General features: G+C 37.3%; 1 long non-coding RNA gene across 2 annotated transcripts in view; it reads right to left on the bottom strand.

Moving 5' to 3' along the window:
- Positions 1–14,699: 14,699 nt before the first annotated feature.
- LOC138896910 (uncharacterized) overlaps positions 14,700–16,157 on the bottom strand; it is a 35,063-nt gene continuing 33,605 nt past the window's right edge. For both annotated transcript variants that reach the window (XR_011410481.1, XR_011410482.1), the window contains one exon: positions 14,700–14,936. This is a non-coding gene — a long non-coding RNA (uncharacterized lncRNA). The remainder of the gene's footprint in view (positions 14,937–16,157) is intronic.

Genomic DNA, 16,157 nt, shown 5'->3' with positions numbered 1-16,157 from the left:
GATTACTGGAGTACATCTCCTCTTATTTCATGAATGAGTTTGGGTAGAAGGAACATCTGTCAGGCTTGCTCGGTCGGGTTCACTCGGTTGAGCGCCGGTCGCGCTCCCCGAGTTTGGGGCATGACAAAGACTCCATATTTCATACAAGGAAAGATTTATTAACAAAAAGTTTAGTTGATTTCAAATACCTAAATATTAAGGAAAAAACTTAAATTGCAATTTTGTCACATGCGAAATCTATTTCTAAAGGGTAAAAAAGGCGAACGACATTTCGTTAAAGACCTTCGTTCTTTTAATATAACATTAGCTTTAGGGTACGCGCTTTGCGCGTGTATATATATCAGTGAGTGCTAAATATATAAAATTTATATAAATATTATTTCCTCTATTTTAATTTACATAACATATTTTTCTTATTAACAAAGATAGATAAATAGATAGATAGATAGATACATAGTAATTATTATTAATCAAAGATCCAATGTTATTTGTTTTTAGTCTTCTTGTATTTAGAAAAAATGTAGATCGACTTGCGACTTTGAATAATTTTGATATAGAGTTTTAATTTTGTGAGTTAAAAGTTTTCTTTTCTATTTTTTAGACGACAAATACCAACAAAATTTGTTGCCTTGAACTTTTAGAAAATACAATTCCACCAATCAAAACTTAATTAATTTTGCTAGTAAACTTTGTGACTTTATTGATTATTGCATCTTTTGTACTAATAATCTGTAATTGTACCATTTATCAATTGTAACGATCCAGCCGGTCGTTTTGAGTATTGTAGCCCTGTTCCCCCATTTACTGGTTATTCTATGCTTAATTGTTGATATGTGACTTGTCGGGATCGTTGGTTTGGGTCCGGGGATATTTCAGAATGAGTGGAGACATTTAGTCCCAAGGTTGGAAACTTAAGTTGAAAGAGTTGATCGGGTGTTGATTGTGTAAACGACTCTGGAATGGAGTTTTAACAGTTCTAATAGCTCTGTAGGAGTCTGTCCGGATAGTGATTTGGAGATCCGTAGTTGATTTTGGCTCGAAGTAGCGAAAGTTGGAAAATTTAAAGTTTTGAAAGTTGAGAGGTTTAACCAAGAGTTGACTTTGTGGTTACCAGACTCGAATTTTGGTTTCGAAAGTTGGAATAGTCCTGTTGTGTCATTTATGATTTGTGTACAAAATTTGAGGTCAATCGGAGTGGATTCGATAGGTTTCTACATCAAGTGTAGAAGTTGGAGTGTTTTGTTTTGTTAGGCTTGAATTGGGGTGCGATTCGTGTTTTTGATGTTGTTTGATAGAGATTTGAGGCCTCGACTAAGTTCGTATTGTGCTTTTGGACCTGTTCCTATATTTGGTTGAGGTCTAGGGGCCTCGGGAATGATTCGGATGGGGATCCGGTTGAAATTTAGACTTGGGAGAAATTCTGAGCTGCTAATGTCTGGTGCCATCGCACCTGCGGAGTTTGGTCACAGATGCGTGACCGCGGAAGCAAAGGAATGGTGGCATATGCGGTTTGGACGAATTTGGGCAACGGTCACAAATGCGAGGGTTTTTCTACAACTACGAGGTCGCAGATGTAGAGAGGGGTCACAGGTGCGAGGTCTGGAAAGGGAGCTTGGGGGCGTAGGCGCATAAGGATATCCGCAGATGCGGATGCGCATCTGCGGATAGGCAATCGTAGATGCGGAAGTGGGCTTGAGGATTTGGATAGCAGAAGCAATCGGAAATCCGTAAAAGCAAGACCACATATGTGGTTAAGTGGGGCGCAGGTGCGGAAAGGCCTGGCAGTATATAAGATTCAAGGGTTCCGAGATTTTATCATTTTTGGACTTTGTAAGATCGGACTAAGGCGATTATTTAGAGGGATTTCGAGTGATTTCTTGCGGTAAGTCACTTTATATCATGTTTATGCAATAATATTGATTACCCATTGAATTTCCCACCTAGTTTATATGTTTTAAGGTAGAATTTTGGGAGTTTTGGGCTAGAGATTTGAGAATGCAATTTGGGGATCTGAGTGACGATTTGGTGTCGGAATTTCGTAAATTTGATATGGTTGGACTCGTGGTTGAATGCGTGTTCAAATTTTGTTACTTTTATTGGATTTTGAGATGTGGGCTCGGGGTTGACTTTTTTAGTAGACATTTTGACTTTTGATTAAGAACTTAACATTTTCATATGGAATTGATTCCTATACCTTGAGTTGATTGTATCGAATTGTTTGAGGCTAGATTTGAGGCATTCAGAAGCTGATTCATGAGGCAAGGGCTTATTGGAGTAGAGATTTGCACGGTTTGAGGTAAGTAACACTTCCAAACTTGGTTATGAGGGTATGAATCTCTAAAATTACGTGATATGTGATTAGTGTTGGGTGACGGGCATGCTAGTATTCAGTGGATTCCGTGGAATTGTGTGTCATCTTATTTGAATATTATTACCGTACTTTATGTGTTAGAGAATTGGAGTTATAATTTATGTTAGAAATTATGTTTAGCCTATGTGCTAGTGCTATTGGGACCCACAACCGTCGTTCTTTGTTGTTGAGTTATTTGCTTAATTTTAGTTATGTATTCAGTCGCATTCATCATTGTATATCATATCTCAGTTTCTGTTATCATACATTGTCACATAATGTATCAATGATTTGGGTTGCTTGGCATGAATGTTGTGAGCCCGAGAAATTGGAGAAATTGATGACTGAGTGAGGCCGAGGACCTATTTGTTTGTGATATTGATGGGATCGGGTTGCACGTCATACCGAGTACTATTGACTCATGATGGGATCGAGTTGCACGGTGAAACACGTATTATTGATTCACGATGGGATCGAGATGCGCTCCGCAATAGGTTTTATTAGCATTTGGGAAGGATCATCCCCTCTAAAGTCTGACACACTCACAGTGAGCGCATGTTCTATTGATTCATGATGGGATCGGGTTACACGTCGCAGCGGGTACCGTACAGTGCTGAGTGATTGATGGTGATGAGTGGGAATTGAGACAGTCAGGTTGAGTACTCTAAGAGTGTGAGTATGCGAAGCTTTCATTGTGTTACATCACATACGATATGCATATTGGCAAGTAGAGATAGAGATGTCATATTCCTCATATCATTCAAACTTGGCATATTTATTTGTGTTGAGCTTAACTATTAAACCTGGAAGCATGTCTATATTCATGTACTGCTATCTGCAGATTATGAGTTTCTCAGAGATATTATTGTCATATTTTCTGTCATTTTCGTACTGTTTAATTCTGTATTTGGTATGTACTTTTCGAGCTCGTCACTGCTTTCAACCCAAAAGTTAGACTTGTTACTTATTGAGTTGGTTGTACTCACGCTACACTTTGCATTTCGTGTTCAGATCCAGGTATTTCCGGACACGGTGGTTGCTGATTTCTGAAGCTTCATCAGTCGGATATTTTTGAAGTAGTTGCCTTGGCGTCCCCAGACCTTGACTCTAATCCTTTATCTTTTAGTTTTGTTTATATAGTTCTACTTTCCTAGACAGTGTTTTAGTTGTCAGACCGTGTTATTGTATAAATGCTCATGTACTCTGTCACACTCAGATTTTGTGACAAATGTTGGTGCAGATACTCCTACTATTAATTCTGTCCTGATAGTACGAGACTTTCCGGATGTGATTCCTGTAGACCTGCAGAGCATGCCACCCAATAGGGATATTAATTTTGGTATTGACTTGGTGCTGGGCATTTAGCCCATTTCTATTCCTCCGCATCGTATGGCACCAGCAGAGTTGAAGGAGTTTAAAGAATAGCTTCAGGAGCTTCTCGGTAATGGATTTATTAGGCCAAGTGTGTCGCCTTGGGGTGCACCGATTCTGTTTGTGAAGAATAAGGATGATACTATGCGGATGCGCATCGACTATAGGTAGTTGAACAAAGTTACCATCGAGAACAAGTATTCTTTGTTGTGTATTGATGATCTATTTGACCAGCTTCAGGGAGAAAAGGGTGTTCTCTAAGGTTGATTTGAGGTCTAGGTATTACCAGTTGAAGATTCGGGACTCAGATATTCTGAAGACGGCATTTAGGACCCGCTATGGTCACTATGAGTTCTTTGTGATGTCTTTTGGGCTGACCAATGCCCCAGCAGCATTCATGCATCCGATGAACAGTGTATTTCAGCCATATCTTGATTTGTTTGTCATAGTATTCATTGATGATATCCTGGTATACTCACATAGCTAGGATGAGCATGTCTACATTCCTGGACTAGTATATGCTCCTTCTGTGTTGAGCTTAACTGTTAAACCTGGAAGTATGTCTACATTCCTGTACTGATACCTACAGATTATGAGTTTCTCTAAGGTATTATTGTCATATTTTCTGTCATTTTCGTACTGTTTAATTCTGTATTTGGTATATACTGCTCGAGCTCGTTACTGCTTTCAACCCAAAGGTTAAACTTGTTACTTATTGAGTTGGTTGTACTCATGCTACACTTTGCATTTCGTGTGCAGATCCATGTATTTCCGGGCACGGTGGTTGCTGATTTCTGGAGCTTCATCAATCAGAGATTTTCGAGGTAGCTGCCTTGGCATCCGCAAACCTTGACTCTCCTCCTTTATCTTTTTGTTTTGTTTACACTGTTCTACTTTTCTAGATAATGTTTCAGTTGTCAAACTATATTATTATATAGATGCTCATGTACTCCGTGACACCCGGATTTTGGAAACATTTTGTATTGAGTTACAGTGTTTTTATCCAGTTTATATGAGATTTTATTTACTTGAAATCTATTTCAATATATTTTGAATTAAAGATGTCTATATTTATGAGTTGTCGGCTTGCCTAGTATCGCGATAGGCGCCATCATGACGTGTTGAGTCTCGGGTCATGATAAGTTGGTATCAAAGCCTAGGTTACATAGGTCGCATGATTCATGAGCAGGTATAGTAGAGCTTTACAGATCGGTACGAAGATGTCTATACTTATCTTCGAGAGGTTGCCGAACCCTTAGGAAAACTTCACATTCTTGTATTCTTGTCGTGCGAATTTGTTGGTTCCGAAAACTAAACTTTTGTTATTCTATCCCCTCATAGATGGTGAAGACACGTGCTACCGAATCAGGTGGGAGACCACTAGTACCACCAGCTAGGGCCACGAGAGGCTGGGCCGCGGTAGAGGCCAATGTGCAGCTCGTATAGCAGCTAGAGTAGCACCTATAGACCCACCAGTTGCTCCAGCTCAAGAGCAGATTCCAGATGTGGTTGAGTCGGTGGGGCCAACTCAGGCACTAGTTGTGCCTATTGTGATTCCGAGCCTTCAGGAGGCTTTGGCCCAAACATTGACTGTTTGCACTAGCCTTGCTCAGGCGGTTTCTTTTTAGAAAACACCAACCACTTCTTAGTCTGGGGGAGGTACTCAGACTCCCGCCGCCCGTACTCTAGAGCAGGTGGTGCAAGGACTTCAGCACAGGTTACTACCAGCCCAGTCGGTTGCAGTTGTTCAGACCCAGTTGGGTCCATTCTGAGTGATGAGGAGCAAAAGATATTAGAGAGGTTTGGGGGGCTCAAGCCTCCATCATTCAGTGGGGATGAGTTAGAGGATGCTCAGAATTTCTTGGATATATGCCATTGGATTCTTCGCATGGTGGGTATTCTAGAGACTCACTACTTTTCAGCTATCAAGGGTTGCCTTCAATTGGTGGGAGGCCTATGAGAAGAGCATTACAGTCAGTGCTGCACCAATTTCATGGAATGAGTTCTCTGTTTTCTTCTTGGAGAAGTTTTTGCCACCGACCCACAAGGAAAATTTGCGTAGGCAGTTCAAGCAATTGCGCCAGGAGGGCATATGTGTGACCCAGTATGAGATGAGAGTTTTAGAGTTAGCTTGTCATGTGATCTGGTTGGTTCCTACTAATAGGGAGAGTAGTAGGAAGTTCATTGATGGCCTCAGCTATCAGTTGCATTTTATTATAACTCGGGAGAATGAATCAGGTGCTAGGTTCAACGAGGTGGTTGATAGTGCTCGGCGGCTAGAGTTGGTCCGTAGCAAGGAGCGTGTGGAGAGGGAGGCCAAGGCCTCATGGTTCAGGTGGATTCAGCGGTATTTCTTCTGGGGTTCAGTCCCACCACAACAGGGGTCATCCTTATAGGCTCGCTCAGTTGGATCACCCGGTTCATCCTGGCACATCAGCAAGCCCTGGTTCATACACTGCTCGCTCGAGACAGTTATCTCTCAATGCACTCCCAGCTCAGAGTTCATCTCGTGCTCCTTCAGTTCAGGGTTCATCTGCATCAGGTTTCTCTGGTAGTTATTCTGGTTCTCGGCGTCCGCTTCAGTACTTGCCGCCATTTTCAGAGAGGGGTTGTCTTGAGTATTTGGTCATGTGAAGAGGCATTGTCCCCGCCTTTCGGGAGGTCTAGTTCAGCAGAGGAGTCAGGTTGCGACTTTGCACCAGTTACTTCACCACCCACTCAGCCAGCTCGGATGGGGCCCAGGCAGCCAAAGGCTATCCTAGAGGGGGAGTCCTATCAGGTTGTGGTCATGCTCGATTCTATGCTATTCCTGCTAGGCTAGAGGTCGTTACTTCAGACACATTGATCACAGGTATTGTCTCAGTATGCCATAAGGATTCTTCCATATTATTTGACCCTGGTTCCAGTGATTCTTATGCATCATCATATTTTGCTCGTTATTTGGTTATGCCCCATGAGTCCTTAGTTTCACAGGTTCATGTATCTACGCTAGTGGGCGATACTATTATTGTGGACCGTGTTTATCGGTCGTGTGTAATGACTATTGAGGGATTGAAGACTAGAGTTGGTCTCTTATTGCTTAGTATGGTTGATTTCAACGTGATTTTGGATATGGATTGGTTGTATCCATGTCATGCTAAGACTGTGACGTTGGCGATACCGGGATTGCCGAGGATTAAGTGGATAGGTTCTCTAGATTATGTTCCCAGCAATGTGATTTCTTATCTGAAGGCCCAACGGACGGTTGGGAAGGGATGTTTGTCATACTTGGCCTTTGTGAGAGATATTGGTGCAGATACTCCTACTATTGATTCTGTCCCGATAGTACGAGATTTTTCGGATGTGTTTCCTGCAGACCTGCCAGGTATGCCACCCAATAGGGATATTAATTTTGTTATTGACTTGGTGCCGGACATTCAGCTCATTTCTATTCCTCCGTATCGTATGGCACCAGCAGAGTTGAAGGAGTTTAAATAATAGCTTCAGTAGCTTCTTGATAAGGGATTTATTAGGCCTAGTGTGTCGCCTTGGGGTGCACTGGTTCTGTTTGTGAAGAATAAGGATAATACTATGCAGATGTGCATCGACTATAGGTAGTTGAACAAAGTTACCATCAAGAACAAGTATCCTTTGCTGTGTATTGATGATCTATTTGACCAGCTTCAGGGAGAAAGAGTGTTCTCTAAGATTGATTTGAGGTGTAGGTATCACAGTTGAAGATTTGGGACTCGGATATTCTGAAGACGATATTTAGGACCCGCTATGATCACTATGAGTTCCTTGTGATGTCTTTTGGGCTGACTAACACCCCAGCAGCATTCATGCATCCGATGAACAGTGTATTTCAGCCATATCTTGATTTATTTGTCATAGTATTCATTGATGATATCCTGGTATACTCACGTAGCCAGGATGAGCATGTCTACATTCCTGTACTGATATATATTCCATCTGTGTTGAGCTTAACTGTTAAACCTGGAAACATGTCTACATTCATGTACTTATACCTGCAGATTATGAGTTTCTCTAAGGTATTATTGTCATATTTTCTGTCATTTCCGTACTGTTTAATTCTGTATTTGGTATGTACTGTTCGAGCTCGTCACTGCTTTCAGCCCAAAGGTTAGACTTGTTACTTATTGAGTTGGTTTTACTTACGCTACACTTTGCATTTTGTGTGCAGATCCAGGTATTTTTCGGGCACGGTGGTTGCGGATTTCTGGAGCTTCTCAGTCGGAGATTTTCGAGGTAACTGCCTTGGCGTCCACAAACCCTGACTCTCCTCCTTTATTTCTTAGTTTTGTTTATACTGTTCTACTTTTCTAGACAATGTTTCGGTTGTCATACCATATTATTGTATAGATGCCCATATACTCCGTGACACCCGAATTTTGGAAAAAAATTGTATTGAGTTACAGTGTTTTCATCCAGTTTATATGAGATTTTATTTACTTGAAATCTATTTCAGTATATTTTGAATTAAACATGTCTATATTTGTGAGTTGTTGGCTTGCCTAGTATAGCGATATGCGCCATCACGACAAGTTGAGTTTCGGGTCGTAACACCAATTGATGGGATTTTTAATATTTCCCGTTATTTATTTGGTTTGAGTTACATTTTTGTTGTTAAACTAAATATTTCATAACTCTAATAATTCAATCATATTTTTACCTATTTAAAGTCTCTTGAGTCTTGATTACTAAAAAATATTTCCTCCTTCTTAAATTATTTATCGTATTTCTCTTTTACACGTCTTTAAAGAAAATATTAATTAGAATATATTTTTGACTATTTACCTTATTTATGTCTTTAATATAATTTCTCTTCATTGAACATTTTACTTTATTTATGTGCCATCTTCATCTTCAAGAATAATTACTACTAAGGATAAAATAAAAAAAAATAAAAAAATTATCTTGAACTTCTAAAATGATAAATAATTAAAACATCTATTTTTAGACATTACGATAAATAATTTGAGACAGAGGGAGTAGAAATTAATTCTTCATATTAATTGTATATTGGCTTATTTTAACACTAATTCCCCATCTAACTTTACTTTTAGAATAATCAATAGTACTGGATAAAAAAATAGATGAAAGAACCAATAATGGTATTTCTTTTCTTCAAATTAAAAAGTAACAGCGGTTCTTCATTTTTTGACTTTAATGTCTTGAATACAAATCTAATGTTAGTGGTTAGGTATTAAAACATTGAGAATTTGAATTCCTAAAACGTAGTTCAACGTCAAAATTAGTTGTTATATTTGGTCCTAAATATTAGGATTTTGAATTATAAAAGAAAAATTTTAGTTGATTTAAATGTCCTACATTTTGAGATTTCTTACTATAAAATATAAAGTTTAGTTGATTTCAAAATTCTAAATATTAGAAAATTAATAAAATGACTATTTTATTCAGTATAAACTCTATTTTTAAAGGGTAAAAAAACGAACAATATTTCACTAAGGTCGTTCGTGCTTTTAATATAGTATAAATATAGATATAGATAGATAGATAGATAGATAGATAGATAATCGTGTATAACTAATGTATAATCTATATATATATGCTTAAAATACTAAACAATGGATATGACCGGCTATTTGTGTAAACATTCCTTTGCTATTCAAATAACAAGAAATGTAACCATAAAATGAGGGAAAACGTATCATATATAAAATTAACTAAACATTGAGAAATGATCTTCCAGTCAGATACCGATACCTATTTATGTAGCATCAACTAAACATATATTTCTCATTTCCTATCCTAAATATGCACGAAAGTTTGATGAAAATTTTAAAAGGAAAGCCTCATAGTGTAATTCTATATGTACTTTCTCTATCCCAAAAACTACAGGTCCAACAGTAGTTTTCATTGTGAATTCAAATATCAATTCATTTGTCTCATTTTATATTATAAAAGCGCGAATACAATATTAATAAACCAAAATAATCTTAAATTATTATTTCAAATATACAATTAATGTTGGATAAAATTGTAATAATAAAAATTTTGGCTAGTAATAGAACTTTGAAATCAATTATACATTTAAATTTGTTAGACATGTGGTGCCGTTGTAATATTAATTCCACTTGGAGAATAACGTTACGTTGGCGGTTGGACAAAGGATTGACTTGCTTGGACTTCCAATCTAACCAGGACTCATATCTTCAAGAATTAATATGTTACATTATCCATTTCTCGTTGTTCAGTCAACAATTTGGGATAAGGAAGTATACGAAAATTAATTTTATTCTTATCAATATATTTTTCTGTCCAAGAAATATCTAACTTTTCTATTTTCACAAATCTGTTAGTTTGTTTGGTTATTAAAAATCTTTCTATTTAGAATTGACCATCTAAGACTATTTGCGGGACGCCAAGCCCCAAAGTCAAAAGAAGAAAAAAAAAAAAGGGAAAAGAAAAAGATGTCAAGCCTGCCAAATAATTTGGATTTTCAAGTCAACTAAATTTGTTATAAATTCTTACTCCTAAATTTTTGTTTGCTATAAGAACCCTTTGCTTGAAGAGAGTCAATTTGAATAGGAATGGTTTGCAATTTTTATATATAACTTAGGCCCCGTTTGTACGTCCATAAATTCTTTTTCCTTTTTTTCAATTTTTTTATAAAAAAATATGTTTGTCCATAAAAAAAATTCAAATATATGTTTGTCCCTACAATTTTACAAGTTTTTGAAAAAATTTCGAAAATAAGTTTTTCAAAAAATCACTTTTTCAAAATTTTCAGAATTCTTTTCCCCACTCACAAAACTGCAACATTTTTTAAGTGAAATGCATGTCCAAACATAATTCCAAATTTCAAATACTATTTTTCAACTTAACTTCAAATAGCACATTTTGTTTTTCAAAAATTATAATTTTTATGTCCAAACGCCTACTTAATTTGTTCAAAATTTTAAATAGTCGTTATTTGTTCAGATCCTTTCAATCTTCTACTTCTCATTCATTCAGCTGATAGTTATGCAAGGAAGATTCAAAGTGTGGTTGATTTGCTATCGCAAGTTTTAAACCCTAAAATCCCTTATGTTGCACGTTATTAGCACATAGCTCACCTCAGCATTGAGACATTCCAATTGTAAAGGCTTTTCCCTCGCAACTTTATATTAAAGAAAATCACAAGTGAAGGAAATTGTAGCAAAAATGTTAGCATACGAAATTGAAAGAGAAAATGGCAAATTACACACCTATGGCTTGAAGGAACAGGAAAAGCTAGAGAGAAGATATTTCTTATTCTGTAATCGATCAAAAATGCAAAGTCTTCAGAATATTCTGTCTCTATCCCTATATATACATTGGGCCTCTTTTTCATATAAACCTCCTCATCTAAATCCTCGTGTAAAAAGGCAAGGCCACTATTTTTTTAACTGCAATAGCAACTAAACATCTGAGAGTACACATTTTAACCATAGGAGAGAAGGTTTCATTGAAATTAATCCCCTCTACTTGAGTGTTACCTCAAACCACTAATCTCGCCTTATATCTTTCCACACTACCATCAGCTTTATATTTTATTTTATACACCCACTTAGTGCCTATGGGCTTCTTACCAATAGGAAGCTTAACAATTTTCCAAGTGTGATTTGCCTCTAGAGCCTCAAATTCTTGTCTCATTGCTTATTGCCAAACATGGATGGCAGCAACCTGAGTGTATGAATAAGGCTCCACTACAACATATTGTGCAGTGAAAATAGAGGTAGTGGTGGAGCAAGAAATAGAAGGAGGAAGGTTAACAACATAGTCTTGCAAATGGGAAGGAAGTTGATGGGATCTGGTACTTTCCTAAGCTCAGAAGGAGGGAGTAACACATTATCAGTTGAGGAAGAAGGAGGTACAAAGGCATCAGAAGAAGTTATAGATATATCAGAAGGTGAAGAAGTAGCAGAAGTAGGGACAAAAACAGTGGGAGAATTATCATAGAACAAAGGAAGAGAAGGAGAAGGAGAAGTAGCAGGAGCAGGAGAGGAAATCTTGTAAGGAAACACAGATTCATGAAACACAACATCTCTTGAAAACAAAACAGACTTAATTTGCAAATAGTATAACGTGTACCCCTTCTTGACAAAAGGATACCCAATAAACACACAAGAGAAAGCTCTAGGGTAAAACTTATCCCCGTGATACTTGGGGACTGTAGCATAACAGAGACAACTAAAAAGCTTTAAATAAGTATAAGAAGGAGGATGACCATACAATAATTCAAAAGGGATTCTTTTTGATAAAAGTGAAGATAAAAACCTATTAATAAGGCAAGTTGTTGTCAAAACACATTCTCCCCAAAATTTCATAGGAAGATTGGATTGAAGCAGCAAAGCTCTTGAAGTTTCAAGTAGGTGTCTATATTTTCTCTCAACCACACCTATCTGTTGTGGTGTGTGTGGACAAGTGATTTGATGGATTATCCCATTATGAGAAAAATATTGGGTGGCTGAGGTAGAAGATCCAAGCTATAAAACATTATCACTTCTTTTATTTTGAATAGAAAGTTAAAATTGGGTTTTCACCATGGCTTTAAATGCTTTAATCAAGGAAAATGCATAGCTTTTAGAGTGCAATAAATGTGTACATGTTGCTCTGCTATATTCATCAACTATGGTGATAAAGTACTTAGCTCCAGAATATGTATGAGTGTGGTAAGGTCCCCAAGTATCAACATGAATAAGTTGAAACTAGAAAATAGACTGAAAAGAGCTATCTGGGAAAGGTAACCTAGGTTGTCTAGCCAAGGGAAAAATATGATATGTAAAGGATTGTTTAGCTGACAGGTCATTGGAAATACAAGGTATATTTTTTATTTGCACAAAATGAACATGTCCTAATCTATGATGCCAAAGAACATCATTTTTATTCATAGTTTGTTGAACAATACAAGATGATAAAGGAGCAAAAAATTTGAATTCATAACTGGCTCATTTGCATGCAATGAAAAATCTGCACTTTGTACCACATTATTAAAAGCATAAACGGAACTATCAGAGACAACAGAATTGGAGTGTTCAGAAGGAGAAAAATGATTAAGGTAGAGCATGTATAGTCCTTGGTCCATACTACCAAGCTCCAGAAGCTTCTTTATAGAATGGGCATGTAGAAGTATACATGAAAAAAAAGAAATAGCACATTATAATTTAATTGGATAATCAGTTTGCTAACACAGAAATTAAATTATGATGGAAAGTAAGAATGTACAAGACATGATCAAGGGTAAAGGATGGAAACAAAGTTAAAGAACCTGTGCAGGTAACCTTAACCTTGTAACCATCAGGCGGAGAAATTAGATAAGGGACAGGAAGAGGTGTGATATTAAAAAGAAGATTTTTGTTAGAATTCATATGGTCAGTTGTCCCAGAATTCACTGTCCAAACTCTTCCAACTACACTAGTTAACATGCGTACAGTAGAACTACCATTCAAATACACAGGCAAAGAAGAATTACTACCAGTAAAATTGGCACAGCCCATGAGAATTGGCTGAGAACTAGATTCACCCAGTGTAGACTGTTGGAGCAGGTTCATCAACTGAAAATACTGCTCCTCGGTCAGGCCAGGAACCAAAGAGTCTTGCCCAGGTGAAGAATATGATGAAAGAGATTCAGAGATCCCGGGAGACTGCCCCGCAACATTTATAGCAATACCAAATCTTTTAGACTGCCCCTTTTTAAATTTAAAATTTGGAGGAAATTCATGTAATTTGTAACATTTTTCAATTGTGTGATCGGGTTTTTTGCAATACTTGCAACACAGAGAAACCTTGGTTTGATCAAAGTTCACCTTCTGGTCACTTTGATCAAAATTGACTCTTTGTGTATATTGCTTTTGAGGCGGAAATTGAGAAGAAGGCTTGTTGAAATTTGCATTAAAAGAAGCTATTTCTAAGTTGAACTGAGTGTTGGGGTAATGTGTCTCTGATTCGCATCTTGCAACAGGATGTTATAGACAGTATCAAGGGATGAAAATTGCTTGTATCATCAAAATGTTGCTTCTAATGCCTATATAAACCTCATTGAGACCCATGAGGAATTGATCGACCTTGTCCTCTTCCTTCTCCTTTTGGAGACCCACCTTAGCAGCACAAACCCAAGAATTTGCATGACTACTGCACATAATCCCCAATTCATCCCATAATTGTTTAAGTTTGTTGAAATACGAAGTAATAACGAGAGACCCTTGGAAAGTAGAAGCAAGTTTCTCTTTATTTCAAAAACTTTGGTTCTATTAACACTCCCATATCTATAATTCAATTGCATCCAGATACTTTCAACATTCCTAGAATACTGCACACTCTCAGCTATATCCTGTGATAATGAGCTAGTCAACCATGATATAACCATGTTATTACACATATACCACTACCTATATTGAGGAGAATTCTCGGCAGGTTTAGCACAAGACCCATCAATAAACCCTATCTTATTTCTTACAGATAACGACACGATCATACTATGTCTCCATCTTCTAAATCCAGTTCCCGAGAATTGCACAGGAACAAGGTATATACCAGGGACATCAGAAGGAAGGAGAAGCAATGAGCTAGAAGGCTCAGGAGTGTACGTAGAAGACGAATATGTTTCAGAAACAGAATTAACCATGGTAGCAAGTGAATTGATCAAAAAATGAAAGAGTCTACACCGTAAACAGTACAACAATATACACAACTACGCATGAAACAAGTTAGACAGAGAACGAATATACATACTTCTTTGCAACCTGAAGAAGTAAAGGCCTTGATAAGAAAATTGCAACAGAAATCGACTTTAGGTCCGGTGAAATTGAGACGATAAAACTGAGTGAACACAAAAGCTCTTGTCATAATCCAAAATTTCTCACCGACAGGACCGTGATAGCGCCTAACAATTCAATTTCTAGGCAAGATAATGTTAGAGAATCATTAAACCAACTCCTTATTTCATTCAGTAAACAACAATAATTAACTAAGATGAAATATAATATGTGCGGAATATTATAGAACTTTATTAACTACTACCACCTGGATCTGGAGTCACAATTCACGAGCATTCTAGAATTTACTACAAGTAATAGTCTGAAAGAAATACAACTGTTTGAATGAAAGAAAAGAGTAGGACATAAAAGATAGACGGGGACTTCAAGGTCTGTGAACGCTGACAGATCTACCTTGAGTCTTCGGATAACGGACCAATAGAAAAATCTTGATCAACCTGAGCCGGTACCAAAATCTGCATAGAAAGTGTATAGTGTAGCATCAGAACAACTGACCCCATGTACTGATAAGGGCTGAGCCTAATCTCGGCGAAGTAGTGACGAGGCTAGGACAAGACACCCACATATAACCTGAACAGTATAATTATGCTAGTGGCAAACACAGTAAATAAAAAAATAACGCAGACATAATGGAAAGGGACATACAGTGGGGGAATACAATATAAAGAGTAAGAATAATGAAAAGACAGAATTAAACCAAAAATCCTTAAACAAATTGAGCAAATAAAACAGCAAAGGAAAAACTGCACAGCATCACCCTTCGTACTTTTACTCTCAACCTTACCAAATAAATAAATAGAACGGCACGGCATCACCCTTCATGCTTTTACTCTCAATCTCGCCAAATAAATAAATAGAACGGCACGGCATCACCCTTAGTGCATTAAACCTTTCATAATATACACAGCATCACCCTTCGTGCTTTACACTCTTCATCACAATATAAATAATGCATGCACGACATCACCCTTCGTGCTTTACACTCTTCCTCACAATTTAAATAATTTATGCACGGCATCACCCTTCGTGCTTTACACTCCTCCTCACAAATCACAGAATCAATAACAACGGATAGATAGGAGTATCACAAAGAAACCAGTATTTTACCCATAATCAATAGCACAATGAAACCTCAACCTTGAATCTATATTCGAAAGTTACCAAATCTCAGTGAAACCAGATATAAGTCACCCAACATTTCAAATAACCCGCTAAGCATGGATAGTAGAATTTAAGGCTACAAAATAGACAAGAATAGAATCACTCACATGCTATGACTTGACAACGATGTATAGATGCTTGTCACATCACCTATACATCGTATTTAACAACCAAACACGTAGCAAATAAACACATAATACCTATTCCCTCAAGCCAAAGTTAGACACTACACTTACCTCGCTCCGAAGGCCACTTAATTCTCAATCACAGCTTTTTCTTTGGAATTCACCTCGAAACCACTCGCATCTATTCAAAAATGACTCAATAATTTCAAATATTGCTAAAGAAATCAATTATATTGAATAAATTAAATTTCCCAAATTTTCCTCCAAAAAGTCGTAAAAATCGACCTCGGGCCCGCTTGGTCAAAACCCAAGGTTCGGACCAAATTTCATTTATCCATTCACCCCCGAACCCGAATATATAATTGGTTTTGGAATTTGACCTAAAATTGA

Source organism: Nicotiana tomentosiformis, chromosome 8, assembly GCF_000390325.3.
Source record: "Nicotiana tomentosiformis chromosome 8, ASM39032v3, whole genome shotgun sequence".
Classification (NCBI taxonomy): Eukaryota; Viridiplantae; Streptophyta; class Magnoliopsida; order Solanales; family Solanaceae; genus Nicotiana; species Nicotiana tomentosiformis.
This window is presented reverse-complemented; position numbering and strand designations above follow the sequence as displayed.